Source organism: Hyperolius riggenbachi, chromosome 3 (genome assembly GCF_040937935.1).
Source record: "Hyperolius riggenbachi isolate aHypRig1 chromosome 3, aHypRig1.pri, whole genome shotgun sequence".
In the NCBI taxonomy this organism is placed as follows: domain Eukaryota; kingdom Metazoa; phylum Chordata; class Amphibia; order Anura; family Hyperoliidae; genus Hyperolius; species Hyperolius riggenbachi.
Window position 1 is genome coordinate 207,897,315 of NC_090648.1, and position 20,586 is coordinate 207,917,900.

A 20,586-nucleotide genomic window follows, 5' to 3' on the forward strand; every position below is an offset into this window, starting at 1 on the left:
TACCGTACAGATAACACTCATCCAGTCATCAATCTATACCTTATGCCCGACTGAAGGTGAGTATTGCCTTTAAAATGTCTTGGCAACCTGACAGGACAGCATTGTATGCAGATGACAAATAGATTATTATCAACATACATATTAACACTTATGCTGGGCACACATGGTACGTTTTGTACCGTGTAATCGAGCCGCTGATGGCTCTATTGATAATTTCCGACGTGTCCGATACCCTGCCGGATCTATTCCGCGCTCGATACCGGCGGGCAGGACAAAAGAATAAACGAGCGGAAGATAAGAAGCCACCCGCGGGCAGGGCTGGATTTGTACTTTTTACCGCCCAAGGCCAACTATACGTATGGTTGTTATCTCTGTGTGCCCGAGAATTTTACTTACTTTCCATCATTGGAAGTCACAGACAATAACCATTTCAGTAATACGCGTATAGATTATAAATTATGTTTTCCTTAAAGGGGTTCTTTCGTGAAAAAAGTAGGCAGTTAAAAAATGTGACAGATGACAGGTTTTGGGCCAGTCCATCTTTTTAAGGGGGATTTTCAACAGCATTTCCTGAACAACAGTTTAACTGCCAAAATAGCAAGATACCAGCCGGCCTCCCTAATCACTTGCACACTATTATGTCAGTTAGATTTTGCAACTGTTGTTCAGGAAATGCTGTTGAAAACAGAGAAAGCCCTGAGAATCCCCCTTAAAATGATGGACTGGCCCAAAACCTGTCATCTGTCACATTTTTTAACTGCCTACTTTTTTCGCGAAAGAACTCCTTTAAGAACTTTTATGTTTGCCATCTCGTTAATGATGGACCCATTGAGTCACCATGAGAGTTAGGCTAAAGTAAACCTGCAGGGTAGAGCTTACAGGTCTTGCAGGGACGACACAAGTACAGGACAGAGAGTTCAAAGGTTAAAGCTGTCCTTGTAGATAGGGATGGCTGCATAGAACAGCTTTACTGCCCCTCACTTAGCCGCCCCCAAATTTCTGGTGCCCTAGGCCATGGCCTATGTGGCTTTGCCAGAAATCCGGCCCTGCCCGCGGGGACGAGCGGGAATCGATCCGGGCGCCCGCGGGGACGAGCGGGGATGCTCCGGAATCGAGCCAGCGGCTCGATTACACGGTACAAAACGTACCGTGTATGCCCAGCATAAAATATGTTTTATCTTTATTGGCTAGAAGTTACTGTATAAAGACAATGCATGTTTTCAACCAGGCACTTAAACAGTTAACCTCTGTCAATTTGGTTTGAAGTGACTGAATTACCTGTACTTATAAATCTTTTATTTGAGCTAAAGCTGCTCTGAGGGAGTGATGAAATCGCTTACAGAACAGAAACACATGCCCAGTTGCAACTGCCTTATATTCTCTGGATATGCTCTGGACAAATGAGAATTGTCACAGAATTATCACCACTCGGTTTTGCATGCATGCACATTAATGTCTGTGTGTTATGTTATTTTGATGGGACAGCAAATGTATACTGTACATGGACAAAAGTACATTGTATTACAGTATCATAACTTAAGTATTGTCTCAAGAAAAGTTATAATAAATATTTACAAAATGTGAGAGGTATCATTATTTTATGTGAGATACTGTGCACAGTTCTAGCAATATTTTTTTTTTTAACAAAGAAATAGTATATTTCACAACTAAAAGTCATCCTAGAGAATCAATCAGTGGAATGCCTAGGTAGAAATGTCAACGTTTACCTATCAGGAGGATTGTAGGAAAGTAGTGTCATCCATAGCATGTCAATTATGCATGCAGCATGAATAAGCATTACAATTATTATTATTTTAGAATGTATATAGCGCCGACATCTTCTGCAGCTCTGTACAGAGTATAGTGTCTTGTCACGTAACTGTCTCTCAGAGGGGCTCACATATGTCTATGTAGGTATAGTTTAGTGTATGTATCATAGCCTAGGACCAATTTGGGTGAAACCAATTAATTATTTGTATGTTTTTAGAATGTCGGAGGAAACCAGAGTGCCCAGAGGAAACCCACACAGCATATTTCTCCCACAGAACTCAAAGCGTAAATCTATGTTTCATAGCAATACATAGGAATGTGTTACAGAGGAAAAGGTTGTTTGTTCATAAATACCATACTAAACAGGTGGCTTTCAGTTGAATTAAATGCCTCTAGGGATGGAGATACCTTGATTGGGTGTGTAAAGGTGTTCCAAAGGGTAGAAGCAGCATGAAAGAAGGTTCTGGTTAAAAGGTTTGGAGGTGGACTGTGGGATGACCAAGTTATTAGATACTGTTGATCTTACGTTGTGTCAGTTGTGATCCAATTGCAACAAATCCTTCAGGTATCCCGGGCCTAAATTGTTTAGAGATCTGATTCTTTGTAGGCCAATTTGAGGAAGTTTCTACATTTTATGGGCAGCCAGTGGAGTGAGCAAAGGATCTGTGCTATGTGGCAATAGCGGGGTTGGTTGGTTAATTACCTTACAGCAGTGTTCTGTAGTAACTGCAGATCTTTATTTGGAAGGCCTTTATTTAGGGCACTGCAATAGTCCAACTAAGATATTATGAACATAGGCAGAGGTGTAACTAGACTTAATAGGGCCCTCCTGGAAAAATGTTAGCATGGGCTCCCCTTGGTCCCTGAACCCCATGAGGGTCCCGTGATCGGGAGCCAGCAAATGGCAATAGAGTGTGTTTAGCTGTGAAGCAGCGTCTGGAAGCAGGAAAAAAATTACAGATGCTCCCGCTACTCTTCATGGAGGGAGGAGGTGCAGGGACGGGTTTTGTGAGCGAACAGGGAGGTTTTTTTTTGCTAATTGGCTACACTTGCAGTTGTGGAGAGGGAGGAGGAGGGGCCACCAAAGCCTCTGGGCCTCCCTGCAATGGCAGGGCTCGCAGGGGTGATTATTATGCCAATGAACATAGACATATGTATGGGGTACATCATAAGTTGGGAAATGCTATTCCAAGTTCTATAGGGAACTTTAGTATGGGTGTCCCCATTAATGGAAAAGTCCCCCCAAAAAAGCAGTTTTTGCAGACCTCATTAAATATTATTGTCTGGAAAGTAATTTTTTTTCTAGTTGGGTCTTTATGACAAATGTGATTTTAAATGTTACTCAATACAATATAGGTTTACTTTAGATTCACTTTAAAGAGGAACTCCAGCAGCCTAAACAAACATACTGTTATTAAGTTACATTAGTTATGTTAATTAAAATAGATAGGTAATATAATCTCTTACCCACCCTGTTTTAAAAGAACAGGCAAATGTTTGATTTCATGAGGGCAGCCATCTTTTTGGATGTGACAGGAAGCATGAGACACAGTTCCAACTGTCCTGTGAGCTGATCACCCCTCCCAGTTGCTAGGCAACGTGAACAACATAGGAAATCTCATCATGCTTTGCACAGCATCAGGGAAAAACCGCCCGGGCACGTCTCTTTGATGGGTGGAGCTTAGCTAAAAATGCAGCTAAAAATGATGCTTTGGTAAGAAAAACAAAGTTCTGATGCTGTGAAACTGTTAAATAAACACCAAGCCTTTTCAGTTCTGCTGAGTAGATTTTTAGTCCGGAGGTTCACTTTAACTTTGGTGTCAACAGATGTGATGATTAAAGAGATGCAAGTTATATGTAGCTTGGAACTGTGTCAATCCAAATTGACAGCTACTGCGGTTGATTGGCCCTACCCCAGGTTGAATGAATTTTGCACACAAATTTGCATCAGCTCAGAAAAATGAGCATCTCACTGATCATACATATAGACTAACACTATGGTTTGGCTCCACAGCAAAGCAGCATAGGGTGAATAACATTGTAACTGCTTAATGAATGTATATTGCAGATCCACTTCACCCATTTCTGGGCTTTCAATCATTTGAATTATACAATACAATACAATAACATTTCTATAGCGCTTTTCTCCCATAGGACTCAAAGCGCTTAGGCTCTCTCAGATTCAGTAATTGGTAGTAGGATGAAGTATTCACACAACAAAAGTTATATTTCTGCAAATGCCAGACTGAACAGGTGGGTTTTCAGTCTGGATTTAAACACGTCCAGGGATGGGGCTGTCCTGATCTGTTGAGGTAAGGAGTTCCAAAACGTAGGGGCAGCATGACAGAAGGCTCTGGGACCAAAAGTTTCCAAGTGGACTCTGGGTATGACTAGATTATTAGAACCTGTGGATCTGAGAATGCGGGGATTGCTACGCAGCTGTAACATATCTTTCATGTATCCAGGGCCTAGATTATTCAGGGATTTAAATGTCAGTAGGCCAATCTTGAATAGGACCCTCCATTCTATAGGTAGCCAGTGAAGGGAATGCAGGACTGGCATTAAGTGGCAGTGACGGGGTTGGTTGGTTAGCAGTCTGGCAGCAGTATTCTGTATCAGCTGTAGGCGGTACAAGACCTTTTTTGGAAGGCCAGTGTAGAGAGCATTGCAGTAGTCCAGTCGGGATGTGATGAAGGCATGGACTAAGGTTGGCAGATCTTCTGGGGGTATGAGGTGCTTGATTTTTGCAATGTTCTTCAGGTGAAAATAGGATGATTTCACCACAGCAGAGATTTGAGTTCTGAAGTTTAAATCCCCATCGATTAGAACTCCCAGGCTATGCACATGGTTAGAGTTGGGTCTGTCACACCAGGCTTGAAGGAAAGATATAGTTGGGTGTCGTCTGCATAGCAGAGGTATGTCAGGCCATGTTTTTGGATTAGTTTTCCCAACGGTAGCATGTAAATCGTGAAAATCAGGGGAGAGAGGATTGAGCCCTGGGGCACCCCATACTTAAGTGTTACAGGGGTGGACAGGAAGGGCCCCATAGACACTTTGTGGGTTCTGCCACTCAAGAAGGATTGGAACCACTGAAGTACTATGCCATCAATGCCGCAGTATTCCTGTAGCCTGTTTAACAAGATGTCATGGTCAACTGTGTCAAAGGCTGCAGAAAGGTCTAGCAGTATGAGGATCGAGCACTCTCCTCTGTCTCTTGCCATGAGCAGGTGGTTGCATATTTGGATGAGGGCAGTTTTAGTGCTGTGGTGTTTCCTGAAGCCAGACTGGAATGGGTCATAACTGTTATTTTGTAGGATTCTGGCTTCTAGCTGGAGGTATACAGCTTTTTCAATTAGCTTGCCCAGAAAGGGGAGGTTAGAGACAGGTCTGTAGCTGGTCATTGCATCTGGGTCCAGGGAGGGTTTTTTGAGGAGAGGCCTGATGATTGCTTCCTTCAGTAAAGCAGGGAGTATCCCTGATTGTAAGGAACAGTTAACAATTTTGAGGAATACCGGTACGAACAGGTCGGGGCAGTTCAACATGAACTGTGTTGGGCCAGGATCCAGGTCACAGGTAGTTAGGCGGACGTGAAGGAGGATGCTTGATGTGACTTCTTCATCAATTTCTTTGAAGTTTGACCAAGGTGTTACGTTGTCTCTGCTAATGGTCTTCGGCGCTATATTAGGCTCAGATGCTGTAAGTTGGATGGCGGACCTTATAGCGGAGACTTTGTGAAGAAATGGGCAAATTATGGTTCAATCATGAAGTATTGTACTTTTAGGCTGTGATTTTGCTTCTATAAAGTGATATGTAAAGGCCCAAACTCTCTTAGCTCTTCATAACAACTATCACACTAGGTACGAGACGTATATACTGAGGCTCAGACAAAGCCTAGTCAAAATCATAAGCTAGGGTCATACAAGTGAGATCAGATGGCTGTGGTACAATAGGCTGAGACAAAGGCTAGGTCGTTTAACAGGCTGAGGTCATACACGGAATATCAGATGTCTGCGGTATAATAGGCTGAGGCAAAAGGCTTGGTCGTTAACAGGCTGGGGTCATACACAAGTGATCAGATGGGTGAGGTACAATGGGTCGAGACGGAATCGAGGTCAAGGAGTAGCAAAAGTCATACACAATAAATCAAGAATATAACAAACACTAGACTAAAAGATAGATATATATCACAAACACTGCATATATATATCTGTCAGAGCAACTAGTCTAATACAATAATATCACAGAATGACAGAGTGCCCAGCACCAGCGAACTGATTGCTATCACGGGCAGTGAGCAAGTGATCCAGGACTGCTCAAATACAGTCAGTCCCCCAATCAGAGGCTGCCCCAACCCAACAACCAATCACAAGGCAGAATCCCTGCCTAAATCTCAGCTGATCTAACCTATCAGCTGACGCTATGATCGTCGGAGTCTCAAAGCATAAGAGCGGGTCTGAGAAGCGCAGGCCCGCCTAGAGGGATGGACGGGATGCGCACTCTCACTCCCCGCCACAGGGGTGCTGGGGATGCCGCCGGGGAAGTCGAAAGAGGAGGCTCGCGGCTGAACTCCGCAGCGCAAGCTGCCCCGACCAATACTGCCCCGATGACAGGTGAGGTTCATACAACAACCATATATTGGAATGAGATAAACAAAACTGAAAGTACCTGTACTCTTATCTAAGACTGAAGTACCTCCATTAAACATGACAATGAGGGAAAGTCACTCAGGAAGGATCCAAACATCACCATCCTTCAAGTAGACAAACTGGCATCTATCAACTGTAACACCTCAGCTATGTTTATTATTGTAATTTTTAGATTACATTATTCTATTATGACTACAAAGAACTTTATAACCCTTATTCAATTCACTTTTCTCCTAAGTTTTCTCCTAGGAGATCATTTTTTATCTTCTGTTTAAACATTTCAGCACTCTGCAATTGAAAAAAGTACCAAAAGTAGGTGGAAAAGTTCTGTCAAAATTATTCGGAGTATCTACTAGCTTGCTGGTGGCTTAAAAGGCATTTTATCGATAAATTGTGACAATATCACCTAGGAGAAAACGTAGCAGAAATACGTGAGAATGAGAATGTATGTCTAAACAATGTATTTAAAGTTCCATATACTTACACACTAACGTGGTATATTGAGGTTACGGAGAGGAATAATTACTCACTTGGACCTTCTTAATTAGAGCTTGTTATTAAAGCTTAATCTACACCAAATATTTGCCTTGCTGGACCTTTGCCTAAATACCACTAATTTTACGTGTAAGTATGGCAGAATTACGCCACAGGACCACTGGTGTCTCTCGTTGTAGAGACTTGTATATGGAGGAGGTGGAAAGGAGGGCTCTGCACACATTCTATAAGCCATCAGCAAGTCAGAAAACACTTCGAATAATTTTAACAGTATCTTACACCTACTTTCGGTACTTTTTCAGTTGCAAACTGCTGAAACGTAACTTTAATCAGTTGAGGACCGCAGTGTTAAACCTCCCTAAAGACCAGGCCATTTTTCTCTAAATGGGCCACTGCAGCTTCAAGGCCTCGCTGTAGGGCCGCACAACCCAGCACACAAGTGATTTCCCCCCCCCCCTTTTCTCCTCACCAACAGAGCTTTCTCTTGGTCGGTTCTGATCGCTCCCCCAGTGTTTATTTTTTATTTTGTAAATATTTTTTGCATTATTTTATAAATAAATATCCTTATTTATTTAAATTCTTTTTTCAAACTCCCCCCCTCCCCCAGCCAGCCAATAGCGGCGATCGGCTCTCATAGGCTTCAGCCTGTGAGAGCGGATCACTCTTCTGTCTCTCAGGGGGTCAGCCATGTCACACGGCTGTTCCCAGTACAGCGCTGCCTTAGATCGCAGCGCTGTACAGCAATAAAAGACGGCAGTTTCACCACTGGGAGACTGAAGGCTGAGCGGAGCTCCGTCATCAGAGCAGGGATGCACGCGCATCGGCGAGCGCAATCTCCCACAAACCACGCCTCAAGGACCTTACACCGATCGGCGTTAGGCGGTCCTGGGGCTGCAGCCGCGTCCACGCCTATCGGTGTGACGCGGTCAGCAAGTGGTTAAAACGAGGATGAAAAGTTATTATAAAAGGAGAAAAGTCAGGAGAAAAAGTTATTTGAACACCACTTTGCTGAAAGAGTAGCTATCAGCACAGAAGCAAAGAATAAGGATTATTTTCAAATCATTTTATTGTATTTTTTTCCCAATAATGGGAGCAAAACAAATAGTAAAGTTCATTACATGTTTCCTTTACAATGCCACTTTGAATTCTTACAGTAAATAAAGCACTCTATTGAGACTGCCATTTGTTGTATACATATCAATAAGACCAAAGATGATACAATAATCAATAGCAACGTATCCTGCTCTCAGATTTTTGCTAGCTGGTTTTTTTACAGTTCCTATGGAACCTGACTAAATCTTAAAGTAAGTAGAAATGAACTCCTGTCCTTGTTCAAATAGATGTAATGCAAGCTACTTAGGCATGCAAACAGAAAAACACTTAAAGCGGTATTGTCACCATAAAAATCAAATTTCAACAGCAACTGGTCTGAGTGTATTAAGTGTTAAAGATGTTAATCCTGCATTCAAAACTTTTTCTGCTGTTATGGTTTGTAGTTATCACATACTTTAGGAGTACTGGCCCTAGTGCCAAACAGTGCCAAGGAGTTGAATGCTGGGAGTTCTTTTTATCTATAATATATTCCTCCTCTTCCATTTATTTCCCTGCCTAGTTGCTTATCAGAAACACCCACTGATTAAATGTGTTTACAAGCAAGGCTGAGGTGACTCAGTGATTGGCTGTGTAAATAAAAAAAGACAGTGCAGTTGTTAGTATACACCTCAGTGGGAGTGTCTGAAGACTCTGGGAGGAGGGCAACTAATGAATACACAATGAGCAAGAAAAGGGAGGGGGGAAACAAGAGTCAGGGAGGATATGATGTCAGCATTAGCTTGCCAAGATGGCCACTACCTAGAATAGGATTTTCTGCTTTTCCTTTATAAAATTCACAGGAATCATTACGTGGATAGCACAATACATTTGTTATGTAAGTAGAGCTAGTATTTATCTACTTATATATGTGTTTTTTTATTATTATTTTCCAACTTCACTTCTTCAGGACCATAGCCATGCCTGTGTTCAGGATTGACTGAGAATAGTGTTCTACTTGATGAACCACTCCTTTCCCAATTCAGTCCCATCAATTCATTTGAGCTGTGTCAAAAATGTGTGAGGACCTCGGCCCTTGAGGACTGAAGTTGGACAGACCCGACATACCTGCTTGATATTACATCAGCATGCAAAAAAACTGTTTTTCTTGATTCTTCAGCTCTCAACATACTCCAAAAAAATCTTAAAAGGAATCTGAAGTGAAAATAAACTTATGACATTATGAATTGTATGTGTAGCACAGCTGAGAAATAGAACATTAATAGCAAAGAAACAAGTCTCATATTGTTTCCAGTACAGGAAGAGTAAAGAAACTTCATTTGTTATCTATGCGAAAGAACTTCTCTGAGCTTCAAAACCAAATTGGTCGCTGATTTCTGGAGCACTATACATCGAAGAAACAGTGACAGACAGCTTCAGATAAGGTTCAGTGAGAAGAAAAGTTCAAAGGGTCATTAGCTCTGCAAACCACACTGTATTTTAAACTATAAGACAGAGCAACCTGAAAATATGACAATATGATGCAATATAAAACGCTATAAAACTGAAAATAAAATTATGAGTCTAATTTCTTTGCTACTAATGTTCTATTCCTTATCCGTACTACACGTATAAAACGTACATTTTTTTTGTCCGCTTCAGTGTCACTTTAATGTGCCAGGTAAATCACTTAATCAACGTCTTACTGCTTCTTAATCTTGGTAAACACATCGCAAAGATAACAAGGTGATAGAGAACATTTAGATTACATACAATATTCTTATGAATTCATGATGTGGCAGTGAATATTGAGTAAGTTATAGACCATAGAACAGACTGAGTTCACTAGATACTTATTTCCTGGACTATAGTGACATTTACCATGTAGTATTTATTGATCAGCATGTGTTCTGTATCACAAACTAGAGATGTCTACGTGCCTAGAAGAATGCATCACATGCCTTTTCTGTTCTATAAGTTGGGTGGCTTTTCTAAGATATTCCTAATGAAACATTACTATGTAATTTGTACTTGCAGCCAAAGAAGATAACTAAAACACTAACAATTCTCTGGATTATTAATATAAAAAGGAGAGGTATTTTACTTCCATATTTAAAGACATTCAGCTCAAAACACAGGTCTGAGGTAAAAGATCTACTTACCTGGGGCTTCCTCCAGCCCCTGGCAGGCTATCTGTCCCTTGCCGTAGCTCCAGGGTCCCTTCCGTTGCAGATGCTGGCCTTGCCAGGTAAATATCTTCTGCGCCTGCGTGAGTGCATAGCCGCACCACTCCCGATTGCGCTCACGTAGGCCTGGAGCATTCTGCACAGGTGCAAAATGATCAATTTTGCATACAACCGAAAATCGCCAGAAAACGATTTGAAATCAGATCGGACAAGTTGGAAATATTCGATTCGACAGTAAATCTGCCAGAAAATCTCATCGTGTGCACCTAGCCTTAAATTGCACACAACCAATGTATAGTACACACCATGAAACTTTCTTGTGAGATAGACAGGTTAAATAGATCATTTCCTTTTAGTTTTTCTGATAGATTTCCTGATCACATCTATACAAAATCGATCAGAAAAACTATCAAAAATTAGATCGAACCTGTCGGAAATGATCTATTTGACCCATCTCTCTCATGGGAAATTGCATGGTGTATGCCAGGCACTACATTTATAAATATGAGCTTTTCAGCTTTTCGCACTTGTCATGCTGCAAAGGATCCATGGGATCTTCTGTGCAGACCGCCATAATCCCTGGCAGGCAGATGCATTCCTCATATGACCTATGCGGATAATGCATCTGCCCCGGTCTACAGCCAGACCACCAGAGTGGACAACACATTGTCAACTCCCGCTCGACAGTGCTGCTCAGATACTCATTTTCAAAATCTGATTCGGATCCAGATACCCAGATATCCGATCCGGGTCGGATATCTTAATCCGAACATTCAGATATCCACGTTCATGCAGATATCCGAACGCATTATCCGGGCTATCCCGTTGGATTCGGATATCCGAATAGAAAAAACGGAAGTGGCCTTTAAATTGCTTTTAAAACGTTTTTTTAGGGTAAATGAGGTATGTAGCATTATGGTTTTTTTAAAGGGAAACACTAATTGATGATGTGGGGACTTAAAATCCCCCCCCCCCCCAAAAAAAAATGGCTGTCAATTAACATCAGGACTAGGTTCCAGACAGCGGTCGTGCAGCCCACATTGTGTCCAAAGTCCAACCACACATCTGGGACATGACAGTTTTCAGCCCAGACACCTCCAAAAAATTATGCAGCAATTGTGTTTTTGGTTAAATATAGGTGGTATCAGCACAGCAGCAGTGGCCTGTGGCACCCTGGCGGTGGGAGCAGCAAAGGCAGCAGGAGCAGGGCAATGCTGCAGCAGCAGGTGTGACGTCTGCCAGGAGCATGCCGGACATGGCACTTGGCAGTGGCACGTGCATAGCACACACACAGACACATAGCAGCTGCCTGCAGCACACACTCTGACTGTCACTGAATGAAATCAAGCTAGCTACTTAATTAACAATATAACAATAGTGTAGTGATAGTGAAGGGGTTAATCACTGAACAGCTTTAGGTTTATCACTGTATACAGCACTTGATAGGCCAGCAGCACTGGAGCATGTCTCTCAGTGAGCACTCACAAGCAAGGAAGATATTTCTTATCATGGCAGCCCTCCTTATTATACAGGGGGGCCTGGCCAGGGTTCCTTTCTGTGATTGGGTGCCAGGGCTTAGGCTAGGAGCCCTCTGATTGGCTCAATGAGGTCAGGTGGGGATGGCCAGGGTTCCCTTCTGTGATTGGAGCCAATTCTCTTCTGTGATTGGAGGCTTCTGCTGGGAGCCCTCTGATGATGGCTCAATGACGTCAGGAACGTCATCTCCTTAGTTACAGTATCCGGATTCGGATATCCGACGGATATGCGTGAATATCTGGGTATGCGACCAAATATCCGCATAGTGCAATGCAGATTTGAGCCAAGCTATCCGCTCCGATCGGATAGCAAAAAAAAGTTCGGATATTCGGGTAACGCGGATATCCGGGATCTGGATGAGCACCACTGCCGCTGGATGCACGTGGTCCAACACAAGTGGGAACACAGCCTAAACCTCCCCACAGAGCAAAAACATGGCCTGACATACCACTGTTATGCAGACGACACCCAACTATATCTTTCCTTTAAGCCTGGTGTGACAGACCCAACTCTAACTATAAACGCCTGCTTACGTGAACTACAGCAATGGATGAATGACAACTGGCTGAAAATAAATGCAGACAAAACTGAAGTCCTTCTGATTGGAGGGCAGAGCATGATAACAAAACAACTTAACTTGCAGTCTTCACCACTGGGAATAGGAGGCACGGATCTACGCAGCTCTGACCATGTGCATAGCCTGGGAGTTCTAATTGATGGAGAGTTAAACTTCAGAACTCAAATCTCCGCTGTGGTGAAATCATCCTATTTTCACCTGAAGAACATTGCAAAAATCAAGCACCTCATCCCCCCAGAAGATCTGCCAACCTTAGTCCATGCGTTCATCACATCCCGACTGGACTACTGTAATGCTCTCTACACTGGCCTTCTAAAAAAGGTCTTGCACCACTTACAGCTGATACAGAATACTGCTGCCAGACTGCTAACCAACCAACCCCGTCACTGCCACATAACGCCAGTCCTGCACTCCCTTCACTGGCTACCTATAGAATGGAGGGTCTTATTCAAGATCGGCCTACTGACATTTAAATCCCTGAATAATCTAGGCCCTGAATACATGAAAGATATGTTGCAGCTACGTAGCAATCCCCGCATTCTCAGATCCACAGGTTCTAATAATCTAGTCATACCCAGAGTCCACTTGGAATCTTTTGGTCCCAGAGCCTTCTGTCATGCTGCCCCTACGTTTTGGAACTCCTTACCTCAACAGATCAGGACAGCTCCATCCCTGCTCGTGTTTAAATCCAGGCTGAAAACCCACCTGTTCAGTTTGGCATTTGCAGAAATATAACTTTTATTGTGTGAATACTTCATCCTACTACCAATTACTGAATCTGAGAGAGCCTAAGCGCTTTGAGTCCTATGGGAGAAAAGCGCTATAGAAATGTTATTGTATTGTATTATTGTAATAAAAACCAAATTAAAGTTTGGCCCTTTCTAAAGGTGGCCATACATTACTCGATCTTCCATCAAATGATGTAAGCGCTGGACAGTATTGCTGAATTTGAAATAGTCAGTTGATTGAAAGTGAATCGAATCGTGGACCACAAACTATGAGAGATATCTTTGCATTTTCATTAGTCCATCAAACACATAGCTCGATCTCTCTTTGTACTTGTGTATGTGCGTCTGATTAACTTTGACATGACTGGCAGTGATGTCACTAAAGGCTGCCCTCCGCTATTGTTCTGAATCCTTTTGTTGTGAATGCATTGTTCACACACCCTGTATATTTAATTGTGTCCATGTCCACCTAGTCATGTCATACACATATATATATATACATAAATATATATATATATTCATATATATTCATAAGCACACGTTCTTAAATGAAACCAGCATGTCAATCTGGGTAAAGAAAATCATGTTTCTTTATCTGATTTGAAAACAAGCACTGGGGCTGGCTTCACTGGCAGTCCTCGGGAGTAGGATGGGGTGGATTCCAAATTCCATGGACCAGGTTTTGTTATTTTATTTTTTAGCAAGTGCAAGCTGGCAGTGAGTGAGTGAGTGAATGAGTGAGTGAGTGAGTGAGTGAGTGAGTGAGTGAGTGAGTAGCTCAAAGTGTATTGCACAGTGGAGAGGCTGCTACACAGAAGTTGTTCCTCTGGGCTGTAATGGTACACCCCAAAGACAAGATTACTCCCAACTCTGAGGTTTATAAAGAAAACAGATCATGTAAGCAGCTCGGCAGATTTGAAATTTATTTACGTTGTTTGATCTCAGTGACTCTATGCTGAAAGTGTGTGATGGATTGCGGAGAGGCCGCCGCGCGTTCTGACAGTGAGGCGTCGGTGTCCGCATACAGAGCGGCGGTTTCCCCGCAGCAACATGCGTCTAGTTTGTCTGGATCTAGTAGTGCACACAGATGGAGAGCTGCGTGCCGCAAGACAGGCTCTTTATGCCAATAGGAGAAGGGTCAGCTGATCGAGGCGGTCAGCTGATCCCAGCTCAGCACGTGATTGGTTGATAGGAGCTGGGCAGCACTGTGGAGCGCTTTACTATATATATCTCTTGCCGTTCAGTTGCTGGTTGTCTGGCGTTGCAAATACCTATGTGTTAGCACTCAGACCTTAGTCAGATCCTTCAGTGTGGTGGAACCAGGTGGACCTGGGAATCCACACTTAGCCAGTTCACTGTATTATTATCTGTGTTATTCTTTAGACCAGTTCCAGGGTGTAGAGACCATGGACCTCACACCCCAGACTAGGAATACTGTGTATCATCTGTGTTATTCCTTAGACCAGTTCCAGGGTGTAGAGACCACGGACCTCACACCCCAGACTAGGAATATTGTGTATCATCTGTGTTATTCCTTAGACCAGTTCCAGGATGTAGAGACCACGGACCTCACACCCCAGACTAGGAATACTGTATATCATCTGTGTTATTTCTTAGACAAGTTCCTGGGTGTGGGACCACGGACCTCACACTCTAGACTAGGCATTATTGGATATCTGTTTATGAATTGTAGTTCTCCTGACTTCTCTTCTTCTTTCTGATTCGGTACCTTTGCACATCTGTTGCCGACCCTGCCTGTCCCTGGTTACCGAATCAGTCTCCTGTCTCTGTACTTTATCTGTCTGTGTGTTGCCAAACCGGCCTGCCCGACCTTCTGGCTGTCACCCACCCCTTGGGTGCTCAGTCCTCCTGCAGGGGTCCCCTGCTCCTCAGAGGGGGCCTTGCTGCAAAACCAGTCAGGGACTCCCCCTCCTGGAGCCCTTGACTGCAGTAGAGTCTTCTCTACTTATTGGACCACCTGCTACCCCGGTGGTCCAATTCCTACTGTTACACCAAACACTTACATGCTTCAAGTGTCTAGAGGTTAGTTATACTTGGATTATTGGCGATTCTGCAGATCCTCAATAATCAGGTATATCTGTATTCTTGCGGATACTGCAGATCGCCAAGAATCAGATTCTCTCTGGTTGCTGACACCTATCGTTACAAAGTGCATATTTTATTTTTGATTTCACATTCTTACGCCGCTGAAATAAAAGCTAAATTTTGTTTGCAAAGCAAGAGTTTGGACTCTGTCTCTCTGTCTTGAGACTGATCGCTATATGCAGTATATATATATATATATATATATATATATATATATATATATATATATATATATAGTGGGATGCGAAAGTTTGGGCTACCTTGTTAATCGTCATGATTTTCCAGTATAAATCGTTGGTTGTTACAATAAAAAATGTCAGCTAAATATATCATATAGGAGACACACACAGTGATATTTGAGAAGTGAAATTAAGTTTATGGGATTTAGATAAAGTATGCAATAATTGTTTAAACAAAATTAGGCAGGTGCATAAATTTGGGCACCACAAAAAAGAAATGAAATCAATATTTAGTAGAGCCTCCTTTTGCAGAAATGACAGCATCTAAATGCTTCCTGCAGGTTCCAATGAGAGTCTGGATTCTGCTTGAAGGTATTTTGGACCATTCCCCTTTACAAAACATCTCTAGTTCATCCAGGTTTGATGGCTTCCAAGCATGGACAGCTCTCTAACTCACACCACAGATTTTCAATTTTATATTCAGGTCTGGGGACTGAGATGGCCATTCCAGAACGTTGTACTTGTTCCTCTGCATCAATGCCTTAGTGGATTTTGAGCAGTGTTTAGGGTCGTTGTCTTGCTGAAAGATCCAGCCCCGGCGCAGCTTCAGCTTTGTCACTAATTCCTGGACATTGGGCTCCAGAATCTGCTGATACTGAGTGGAATCCATGCGTCCCTCAACTTTGACATGATTGCCAGTCCCTGAACTGGCCACATAGCCCCACAGCATGATGGAACCACCACCAATGTTTACTGTAGGTAGCAGGTGTTTTTCTTGGATTGCTGTGTTCTTTTTCCTCCATGCATAACGCTCCTTGTTATGCCCAAATAACTCAATTTTAACTCAAATCTCTGATACAGCTTTCTGCATCCTTCCTGTAATGATCCGCTCAGCTGCCTGCGCAGGCAGGCAGCTTTTTGACCACTGTTCAGGTCTGCATTCTGCAGGTCTCTGGAAAAGAGACCTTTTGTCAGTTTTGCAGCTTACTGCTGCTGAGGGATTTGCATACGTTTGTAATGCAAATTGCCTAGCCACATCCTTTGTAGGCTTGCTCTATATATACCATGTGATTCCACAGTACGTCGCTGGTCATAAGGGTTTGTCCTGTGAAACACTCCTGGAGTGTCAGCCTTGCTTATTGTTTGAAGATTAGCTTAGAGTAATTCCTGGGACTGCACTAGGCATCCTTGCTAGAGCAGTCAGGATTGTATTATTTGTATTGCCTGTTCTGTGTGTCTGTCGTGCTTGGATCACACTAGCCTCTAGCAGTAGCGGCTGTGGTTTCTTCTGGTCTGCAACTCTCTTGCTATACTTGGATCGCACTTGCTCTGACGGTAAGAGCAGTGGATCCTGCTAGCTCTGTTGCCTTACTTGGGTCGCACTCGCTCTGGCGGAAAGAGCACTGGATTGTATCTCGCGCTTATCCCTGTTTTTGTGTACTTGTCTTGTCTGCTACGAACGCTTGCTGGAGGCTCGGTGAGGTAACCGTTAAGCAAGCGCTCGCGTCCTCTGATTCATGTTTGTCTGTCGGTGGTTAGTTAGGCGTGCTTGTCTCTGTTGTGCTTAACACGCGGAGACCGCGCATAAAACGCGTTCGCTGTTGCGAATGAGTGCGGTGCTCGCGTTTAGTTAGCATTTTGTTATTTTCCTTATCTTCTCATTGTATGATTTGCTGTGCCTTTGCTACCCTTGTGCTCTGCCTTGCTGTAGCCTTGTGTCACCTCTGGCAATTGCCTCTCTCGCGATTGCGTTCCTACTTCATATCTGCTGTTGTGTGTGCACCGTCGCGGGTTGGTGACTAGATTGGGGCACATACATACATTCTATTCCTGTGCTCATTCTCTTTCGCAATCGCTTCTCTTGCGATTGCGTTCTCACTTGGTTTCCTCTGTTGTGTGTCCGCCGTCGCAGGTTGGCGGCTAAATTGGTGGACATACATACATTCCTCATCTGTGCTTATTCGGTCTTGTGTCACTGTTAGCAACCGCCATCTCTGGCGATTGCCTTCTCACCTTATCTTCCTGGTTGTGTGTTCATCGTCCCAGGGTGGCGACTAGATTGGTGGACACACATACCCTCTGTCGCTTTGATCTCTCTCTTTCAGGGCTATCTTGCCCTGCGTTTCTTCCCTTCGTGCAATTCCTGTCTGGCGTTTGTGGCAGGGCAGAGGAGCTGTTCCTCTGCACTCCACAGCTCCACCTGCCGACAGGAATTTCCCTCTACAGGTGCATTGCACCTTTTGCTGGGTTCCCTCAAATTATACGCTTGTGGAGGATTTCCGCAGTGTCAGCGCACGTCTTGTGCGCTGATCACGGAGAGAATTACACAATCGTTACACTTCCCCTAAACCAGAGGTGCCCACACTTTTTCAGCTCGTGAGCTACTTTAAAAAATTAGCAAGTCAAAATGATCTACCTATGTACAATTTTAGGAGCATACTTGCATATACCGAATGGAAAATGTAGTGGGGTCGGGATCTACCACAAAGTCCTTCGCGATCTACCGGTAGATCACGATCTACCTAATGGGCACCCCTGCCCTAAACCATAATGGTGAACAATCTTTGTCTTCAGGTCATTTGAGAGTTGTTTTAAGACCCCCAATGTTGCTACTCTTCATAGAAAATGAAAAGAGGAGGTAAACTTACAATTGACCTCCTTAAATACTCTTTTTCATAATTGGATTCACCTGTGTATGTAGGTTAGGGATCACTGAGATTATCAAGCCAGTTTGAGTTCCAATAATTAGTTCTTAAGCTTTTGGAATCAATAAAATGACAACAGTGTCCAAAATTATGCACCTGCCTAATTTTGTTTAACCAATTATTGCACACTTTCTGTAAATCCAATAAACTTCATTTCACATCTCAAATATCACTGTGTGTGTCTCCCATAATATATATTCAACTGACAATTTTTATCGTAACAACCTATCATGACGATTAACAAGGTTTCCCAAACTTTCATATCGCACTGTATATACATATTTATTTATTGAAGTGAGTCATACGTGGATCATATCAGAAATGGGTACAAAAGTGCATGAAAGCTACCAGCTACGAAATACAGGATCAGCTAAGGGAAGAAGTGTCCCATACCTGGGTTTGTGATGCAATCTTAGGACTTATATATTTATATTTCATTAGGTACATGCACCATTTGTTTATGCTTTAGATCGTATGACGCATGTTGCAGCTATTTTGCATTCATTGCGTCAATCTCATTATTGATCACCTAGTATTACGTCAGTCTACTGGGGATTTTTTACATCTATTTATCTTTGGGCCATTTGGAGAATAATTTGTATTGATTTATCTATTGACATTATAGAAGAAATGTTTCAAGGGGATGAATGCACGTATTCATTGTATTTTATATAGCTTAATTTACATAGTAAAAATGATTACTGATTAAATATATTTCCTGTATCTGGAGCTCTTTCTCTTGTTTTTGCATGGCAAAAATACAGATTAAAGTGCTCCTTAAAGAGGCACTTAAGCCTAGTAAAAAAAATGAGTTTTACTCACCTAGGGCTTCCCTCAGCCCCCTGCAGCCGATCGGTGCCCTCGCCGTGTCTCTGCGATGCTCCAGTCCCCGGCGGCGACCAGTTCCGGTTTCGTCGTCAGGACCCGACAGGCATGGGAACGCGAGTGATTCTTCGCGTTCCCAGCCAAAATATCGCCCCCTATGCTGCTATTGCGGCCTCCATTTTTTTTTACTAGGCTAGGTTCACTTTAAGTCTGTTGAAAGAAATTCGTTTTATTCACCTGGGGCTTCTACCAGCCCCCTGCAGCAGTCCTGTGCCCACGCAGACTCGCTCGCCCCTTTCCCCCGCCGGCAGCTACTTTCACTTTCGCCGACAGGCCTGGCTGACTGATATTGCAGCCGGGAACGTGAAGAATCACTCGCGTTCCCATGCCTGTCGGGCCCGTTGGCGAAACTGGAAGCAGCTGCCGCCGGGGACGGAAGGATCTGAGCGAGTCTGCGTGGGCACAGAATGGCTGCAGGGGGCTGATAGAAGCCCCAGGTGAGTAAAAAATTTCTTTTTTAGCAGACTTAAGTGCCCCTTTAAAGGACAACTATCAAAGTTAACTAAAATTCTAAATGCCATATATATTTCCAGTAATTACTAGCAAATAACAATACAAGGCTTTTTTCATCTTTTGATTGTTTTATGTGTAGAAAATATGACATTTACAGAGAGTAGTTTTCACTGTGGGCATTACTATGGAGGACTGTGATCAGAGCATCCAGCATACAGTCAGAGACAGTCCTTTATGGCTATAATCCTGTGACAATGTCTTCAGGATAGCAAAAAGCAGAGATAAGAAATCATCAAGATAGTGTATAAATAACTCATCAGCTGCAGCTCTGTTCCTGTGTCTCTCTCTGCTTCATGCAGTTCTTAAGTGAACAGAGATTACAGCCGGGAAGAGCCCATTCTGAATGGTGGGTGTAAACTTCCAAGAACATGAATAAAGTAAGGTCTTTCACTTTGATCCTTTCTCTGTATTTGAAAAATCTCTCAGCTGTTCATATGATCTGTGAGAGAGCAGTGTGTGTAAGCAGGGCAGAAACAAACAGTAAATCATTCCTCAGTGAATAGTGACAGGGAAGTGGCACCTATCTACATGGTACAGTTCTGGCCTCGACGTTAACTTTTGAAGCCGGGACCTCCAGAACCCCTGGAATGCAATGATGTATCAACTTGTTAATTGTACTGTACACACCTCCAGAACCACTGGAATGCAATGATGAGCCAGATTATTAATTATACTGTACTATTAACAAACTGACACATCATTGCTTTTTAGTGGTTTTGGAGTTGTGTTTAGCTTCCAAGGGCAACAAAGGGATGATTTGCATATTCAACAGTGATGCATTATGGGATAAATCATGTACTCACTCCAACCTGAATAATTGCAAATACCTTCAGTGTTAAGAAGGCAAACCTCTGTTTTGCAAACAGCCATATAGCTCAGATTATAATTCCTGTTGAATTTCTACATAAATACACATTTAAATCAGAACACCATTGTAAAAATATCTTTTAATAATAAGACTTGTTTTTGTGGTGTACATGTTTAAATTTCTTTATTTAATTTTGCGCCAGTTACATGCGTCACCATGGGGACTGAAAAGAAATAGTCAGCAGTGCCTTTTACCATGGAAAAAAACAGGTGGTAGATGCCAAAATAAATAATCTATTATTTTAGATGAGTAAACTACATACACACCATTGGCACTGATGATGATAAAATGCATGTTGTAATTTAGTTTTATGGACACCGTATCAAGGTCTTCTGAATGTAGGTGCTGCAACCTAGAAACAAT